An 8,633-nucleotide genomic window follows, 5' to 3' on the forward strand; every position below is an offset into this window, starting at 1 on the left:
CAAATTTATTTCAAAATTATATGTATAATCTCTACGTACAAATAACATATCTACAAGACTTGATTGTAATTGAATAATACCAAAACTAAACATTCAAACAATTATTTATTTACATCTCATATAAATGATATTAAGTATGCCTGAAACCTTTTAATTTTGAACACAATCTAGGAGACAATGGAATACATTTGTCAAATATTGAGACTATCTTCTGATTTTATGAAAAATTGTTTCGATAAAATTTCACCACATTTGCGTTCATGAAATCTCTCACTGTTAACTCGACGTCAAAGGGATCTCTCACACCAGGATGAGTTGGCCGCTTGCGTCATTTTTTGTCGCTGCTGGTAGACTGGGGCTAACCATCAGTTACATACAACTCAACTAGTCGCCGTCCAGAATTAGGCGTTGATTACAATTGTAATTTATTCTAAATAATGATTGAACAAAAATAAATTACTAGAAATCAAAAACGATTGCAAGCATTAACTACGTTAGAAAAATGTTAATACAATTTAATTAGCTATTTTGTTTTCGATTAAGAAAAAAAATTCTTGATAATAATTATATAAATAAATAAATTTTATTCTTCAAAAATAAAATAATCAGCATTTATAACTTTTTAATTTCAAGGTTAAATTGTAAATAAAGTTCCAAAGATAAAAACACTATATGAATAAAAAATAAGATTTATAAATATACAGATACATCCACTAATGCACTTAATATATTTTCAACTCTACCAAGTGAAATAGAGTTGAAAAATTCAACCTTATAACATTGATCGCAAAAACTGCAATTGAATTATTGAAATTCTATACAGTGTGCAAAAATTTAACGGACCATCCTGAATAACTTTTTATCTAATGATCAGATCTTCACGTTCTAGGACTATAACCTCAAAAATGCTTATTACTTAGTGCAGACGATATTTTAAGTTACGAAATCAGACAAAAAATCGTACTTTCTCTAAATAAACAATTTTTTTTCTCCAATGGATTTGGATTACCCCCAAAATCTAGAGGTTAGCCGCAATCAAGGAAATATGGTCTAAATAGTTTGGCCAGGAGTGCGGTTCAACAGTTGATCCTCATAATGTTAATTTTACTTTTTGCGTATTTCACCATATTTCAAGAGCTTTTTAAGCAAATTGAAAAATATTTGCACACAATTATGAAATTCGTTTATCCATTATGTTATGGAAGAAGTATATTTTAGTAAATATTTTTATTATTATTTTATTAAGTAATAGTCGGAAAAATTTTAAATGTTGAGGTATGTATTTTTTTACATCCTTTAGAAATAGGTAATTTTACATGGCAAAATATAAAATTTGAGCAAAATCGGTTAAATAGTTTCTGAGAAATCGAATTTTAAATATACGCAGGAACAATTCAACCGATTTAACTCAATTTTGAATTTTACCATGCAAAATTACCTGCATTACAATTTAATAAGAAGTTGTATGCCTTACAAAATTAAAATTTTTCCAGCTATTATTTAATAACATAATAAAAAATAATAAATGCCTACGAAAAAATATTTTTTGCGTGCAATTATCTTTAGATAAACGAATTTTTAAATTATGTTCAAAAATTTTTCAACTTGTTTGAAAAGATCTCGATACATGGCGAAATACGCAAAAATTAAAATTAAGGGATCCAAACTTTGGATCGCTCTCCTGATCAAACTATATGAACCATATTCCTCAGATTGCAGCTACTCCCTATATTTTGGGGGTTAAAAATCTAAATACGTGTGAAAAAAGGTATGTTTATTCAGAGAAAGTAAAATTTTGCGCCTGATTTCGTAAGTTAAAATACCGTCTGCATTAATTAGCATATTTGAGGTCATCCCTTCTTCCCATTAAAATTGAGTCATAAAACGTGAAGATCCGTTCATTAGATCCAAATTTATTCAGGGTGGTCTGTTTCTTATTTTGCACACTATACAGTGAGTTTTGTGCACAAAAAGTTTTTAAATTCACTCCAAAGATATGATGAAATAAAGCTATGGGTCTAGGCTTTGAATCTACCCAGCTTTAGAGCAGGTACCAGCTTGTCATGGAAATAAAAACGGAAGGTGCGCGATGCTGATTTCATAGTCACCATCACGCCGTTAGTCACAAATCGTGGACCCTCTAGTTCACAAGGGACTGTTGGGCGAATTTTTTGTATATTTTTGTATCGAATATTTTAAATAAAATTCTCTTGGTGCGGATATTTTATTGTCATACCATAATTAGGTCTGCAATGAGGTAAAATAAACGAGAATAGGCCATACATTTTAAAGGAACCGCAACGCATAGGACCCTTAAAGACAATTTTTAAAAAGAATTTAAAGACAATTTCTAAAAAGAAATTTAAAAATTTAAATTTCTAAAAAAAATATTGAAGATCAAAATGAAATTTTTAAAAATTTTATTCATTTTTAATGTGATTATTCGAAAGAAAAGTTTCGAAAAATTAACGTTAACTTTTATTTGTTGTGTTCACATTTTCTTAAAAAAGCAAAACTCGAAAACTGCTAAAGTATTTCTCGTTATTACAGGAAGACGGTAAAGCCGTTGACTAGATATGATTCAGACTCAACAGAAATATTTTCCCAACTTTTTAAATCTAAACCGTGACTACAAGAGAACTTTAAAAGAAGGTTTTCGCAACATACTTTCGCAGACCTTACAAAGCAATAAAAAAACATGGTCTTATACTCGTTTATTTGCTTTCCCTCAAATGAGGTTTTTTGCAAAATATTTTCTAAATATTTATTAATATTTTCGCTGGAAAGGTTAATATTTGCCTTATTTCGTTTCCTTGGAAAAAGGTTTCAGCTTTATATTTCTGCTGACCTTATCATGACAACAAACAAAAATGAAAATAATAAGGTTCGCCATTTGCTTATTTTTTAGCCTAAGTAACAATATTTTTTAAAAAAGCTTTAAAAATCATTTAGTTTTCCTTTTAGGATAAAAGGTTGGAAATTGCAATATTTTTGCTTTATTGAAAAAAGGTTTTTACTGCAAACATTTTCGTGACAATGAAAAGAAAATTCAGGCTCAACGTTGTCGTAAGGTTACATGCTTTCTGGGATAATGTCCCATTTCAAACGGATAGCCCTACATTTTAGTTTTACAAGCTCCTCATTTAAATGAGGTGTTATTAATCATAATTATGATTAATAACACATTTTAGAGGTAAACATGAAACTTATGTATAAGAATTTCCACATAATGAAGAAAATATTTGTTATCACAAGCTGTATTTAACATTAAATTAAAGTTTCAACGATTGTTGCACTGTCTGGACAGCTCCACTATGAATTCTTTAATCGAATGACACGAAATCGGAAATTTTTATCCAATTCCTCATCATTTGAAATCAATGCCTCAATTTCTCTTTGCAGTATATGTTAAAACTATAGCTTATATATATATATATATATATATATATATATATATATATATATATATATATATATATATATATATATATATATATATATATATATATATATATATATATATATATATATATATATATATATATATATATATATATATATATATATATATATATATATATATATATAAATACAAGAAAACACAAAGAAAGTTAAGAAAAACAATATTAATTTTCTTTTCTTTTTTTTCATTGTGAAAATGGGATAAAAATCCAACATACAATTCTATGATTAGAAATAGGCACTTCTTAGTCAAATAAAATTTTGCTAGTGTTTTTCAATTAAGTCAGTTTCTCCTTGTTTTAAATAATAATAGTTTATCGGAAAAACTAAAAGTTTGAATATTCATGCATGATATCAATATGAATTAAATTTCTAAATATTGTACATCCCCAATATTGCAAATATTACAAGTACAAATATTGTAAATACAACTCCACACAGAAAAATATGTTTTGAAATAAATTTGAGTTATTTATAAACTTATCAAAATTTAAAATTCATTCAAAAAATTAAAGATTTTTTTTACCATAATGATTTAGTTGGTAAAATATATCTATTAAAAATATACCTCATTAATACCATCTCCATTATCTTATGCATCGAGTTCTTGGGGTTCTTCCTTAAGAAAAAAAAAACTGTAGACTTCTTAGAAAAACATAACAGATTTCTGCTTTGTGTCATTAAAGGGTACAGGACTATTAGTTATGAAGTAGTGTTTGCTATTTATGATCACCTATTGCCTTAATTATTTTGAATAATTTTGAGGTTAAGAATGCATTCTTAACCTGAAGATTGCTCACTTGAGTACTTGCTTTGGCACACCAATCTTCCTGTTATATGATTGCCTCACCCTTTCTGTAGGAATCCTATCACGCTTATTACTTACGCTTGTAAAGTCTTGTCTTTCTGAAGTATAAATCACTTGTTTCACAGATGAAAGTAAATTGGATGGAAGATTTGGACTTGCTTTTGTCATTTATGAAAGCGGAGTTGAAAAAGTTACTTTCCAATATCGGTTAAGACACGAATGCTCTGTTTTTCAAGCTGAACTGCTGTGCATAAATCTTGCCGTGAAAAAGATTAAAGACTCTCTTCAGCGGAAAAGAACCTCAGGTATCTTATCTGTACAGATTCACTTTTCTCACTTCATCTTTTGCGTAACACAGTTTCTGTAGATAAGCTTTGTGGAAATTCAGTCCATTGTGTACGCCCTCGATAGTTTTGCAGCATTTTTCGTACGGGACCATAGCGGTGATCTCGGCAATGATAGAGAGGATCAGTCAGCCAAAGACGCGATTGGCCTAGATATTAATCTTCTATTTTCTGTCCCATTGTCACCTTAGAAATATATAGTTAGGGAAGAAACTGATTTAGACTGGAACACTGAATTCTTAGCTCCATCAAAAGTTATGTGGACTAAAAGATTTTTTCCAATTATTTTTTAGCGGAAGTGCAGGAAATTTTCAACTGACTTTAAATTAACTGATTTTTACAGGACATGAAAATTTTATCAACTACACTTTTTTAGGTTCAACTTAGGGAATTGTTAATTTAGTTATAGTGGTCTGGATGTTGAAACTGTAGAGCACATTATATTTTATTGTAATTTATATTCAAGTATCAAGTTAAAGAGAAAGGTTAAAAAAGAATTGAGACACTCGGGTATTTTTGGGGCCAACTGTTTTGTCTTTGTTAAGTGCACTGAAAATCTAAATATTTTACGCAATTTTGTTTACAACTTAAAACTTTTAATTTTGTTCTTTTTCTTTTTAATTTACAATTGAACTTTGCCTGTAAGCCTCATGTTATACTTTGTGGAGAATGAAAAGTTGCGTAATAAAATCTTTATATGTAGAAGCAGATACCTATAGCAAATTATTTGATTAGATGCCCTCGATAAGAGAGTGGTGCAGCGGTTTCCACTTTTTTTTCGGCTATGGAACCCTAAAAAATCGCCTTTCTTCGGTAGAAACCCGACTTTATAAAGGAAATATATAAAGACAATCATGAACGTATGAACCAATAACATTCTACACCTACCTCTTTTTAATTATTATACAAAAAATGATGCATTTTAATTTTCTACAATTCTTGTATATTGTCAACTAAGTCTTACTCATAATTCAAAACATATTTGTATAACAATTAAATTCTATACTCATAATTAAATTTTTTTTTTCTGATCATTTACCTGTAAATATTTTATTATCAAAGAACAGACCAAGCCTGTGCCTAAGAATTGCAATCAGAATTAACAGTTATGATACAGAAATATTTTAATTTCATAAAATAACGTGGTTTATAATTTTGGTGTGTTTTATTTATTTATATTTTAATATGCTAGTATTAAAGTTTCATGAATTAAGATTTTAAAAAAATTCTCATTGTTAAAATTATGACTAGAATTCATAATTTTCTGAACCCAGAACCCCCTATAAATACTTTTTCCCTGCTAAAATTCCAAGTATTTTTTTAAAAAGTCGCAACCAACTTATTTATTCTAGTCGCTTATTTTTCTGCTTGTTGTAATTGTTTTTAACACTCTTCTGAGAGGATAAATTCCATCTGGTTGTTGCCAGTCGATACCAGTCAAAGGATGTAATGTTACGTCCACCCTTGTAAGTCCAGTGCACTGCAGGATGTGTTTAGGTGAGGCTTGAAACATTTAGTTGTTTATTTTTTTAATTTATTAATCTATTTTTTAATTATGTTCTGTAGAATGCGTGCTACCCCTGAAAGCAGAGCCGGATTATACCTTTCGTAGGCCCTAGGCATAGCTGTTTTAGGGGCCCTCCCCTCTTTTCAAAATATATGCTAAAATTTTCTTGCATATTCTTTTTTACATTTCTATTAATATAGATTTTAATTTACAAATTTGTTTATCGAACTTTAAGATAAATTTAATTTCGATAGTTATTAAAGATAAACTTGTGAATACTTTTTCTAACGTTCACATTGCATTAAGAATACATTTGTCGATTCTTGGATCAAATGCAGAAGGAGAAAGATCTTTCTCCAGATTAAAATTGATAAAAAATTATTGGCGTTCAACAATGAATCAAGATCGTTTGGCATCGCTCGCACTTATGTCTATTGAATACGACATTTTGCGTAGTTTGGAATTCGACAGCATAATACAAGATTTCGTTGAATCCAAAAAAGTAATATATTAGATCATAAGATTCTGCAAAATAATTTATTACCGAAAAATATTATATTTTTATTTGTATCTTCATAATTTTGTGCAAAATGCACTTGTTTTTAAAGCTAAATTATTTTTGTAAAAATTTTTTTTTTCTCCCAAGTTTTTCGTAGGCCCTAGGCACGTGCCTATAGGTTAATCCGGCCCTGCCTGAAGGAAAAGCTTTGAAATCTGTAGACAAACTGATGAGAGAAAAAAATGTTAATCTCTTGCTTTCATGAATAACTGCTGATATTTATGGTATTAATTCCACATATGTATATGGGTGATTCTCACGAAACATGACAATTCGGACCAAAAAAATTTCTTCAAATTTAAAGTCTTCAAAAATAATCAAAAATTTTTTTTGTATACTTCTTTAGCTACACTTATTAATATCTTATAGACAGCAGTGTAGTTTATTGACATTTGCTCGAGAAAAAAAAAAAAATAGAAATTCACCAAATCTTGATCACCTTGCAAGGATTAACGAAAAATAACCATGTGACGCAAAAAGCATTGCAAGAGAATTTTTTTGTTGTTGTTGTTGACAACTTCATAAATTCAGCATTCAAATTCATGTAATATTACAGGATACAAAGGATAGGTATCTATCACAAAGAAAAGTGAAGGATATTTGAAGCACTTGTTACTAAATGTAGAAGAAAATTGATATGATGCTGATTTTTGTAGAATAACCGTGTGTTGAAAAGGATTCTAAAGAGCAGGCTTCCACTCTGCCAACTTAAACAAGAATTACTTCACATTTGCTCTTAACAGTATCTATAACTTTTCCACTAAGTTTCTTTTTTTAAAAATATTATGCCTGTTACACAACAGAAAAAGCAGCATCAAGCCTATTTAATTGTACATGAACCATATTATACTGTGTAATGGATTTCTCAGTTACATTAGTTTAGTGAAATTCAATTACAATATAGCATACATTGTCCTCTATAGTGGAAGTATGCATTTACTTTTATCAGACATTGAATGATGATCACCTTGTCCCCCGAGATTGATGGGAAATACATCTTCATGAAAAATTTTAACTGTCAACCCAAACTCAGTTTGAATTACTAGAAGGCTGTTGTCTGCTTTCAAGGATAAAAAATTTTGTACAAATATAACAATTTTGATTTTAGTGGAGGTAAAATATCAGCTAATACAACAAGGGGGATATACAAGGGAGATAAAATTCAAAATTTGCAGCATTGAGAAAATTCCAAAATTTGCAGGAAAAGTTATCAGTAAATTTTTTAAACATATAAACAAAACTATTCTGAATCTTTAACTGATTTATGGTTTGCAACATCTAAAGAAGTCTTTTCACTGATTGCTTTATCCTGTTGAAAAACCAGTTTTCCTTCTTGTTATCCAACAAATTGTATATTGAGGAAAAATTTCTCCAAAATCTCACCCGAATGCAAAACAATTGATCAGTTACTTCAAATATCATCTGGTTACCTTTGTACTTTCAAAGTATCACCATAAAAATTCTTATTTAAAAAATTGCCAGATTTATTTAAGATAATTTTTTCTTTGAGCGTTGCACATTTATGTTAAAAATAGTATAACAGTTTAGATCAAAAATGATAATGTTGAAATTTTTTACTTTACCAATAGGTTAAAAATACTCTAGATATGATTGATTACATTTCAACTGATTACATCTAAGTTTTAACAACATTTTTTAAAATTAAAATTGTAATATTCTCAAAGAGAAAGAAAAGTTAATTCAAGCAATTATATTAAAATAGTTTTGAGTTACATAGAGACAAGATTAAAATTCATGAAAACAGAACTCCTTAATGAAGGATCTAAAACAATGACATGTAGACTAAATTTAGGAGAGAAAAAACTATTATTTTTGAAAGAAAAAAAAATTCTCTCAAAGTTAATTACACTTTAGTAATAAAATCTGTATCTTAGTGAAGTCTACAATGAAATTTAAGGAAAGAAAGAAAAAATAAATAAAATAGAAACAGAA

Source organism: Parasteatoda tepidariorum, chromosome 7 (genome assembly GCF_982258835.1).
Source record: "Parasteatoda tepidariorum strain Cologne lab strain chromosome 7, Ptep-v5.0, whole genome shotgun sequence".
NCBI lineage: Eukaryota > Metazoa > Arthropoda > Arachnida > Araneae > Theridiidae > Parasteatoda > Parasteatoda tepidariorum.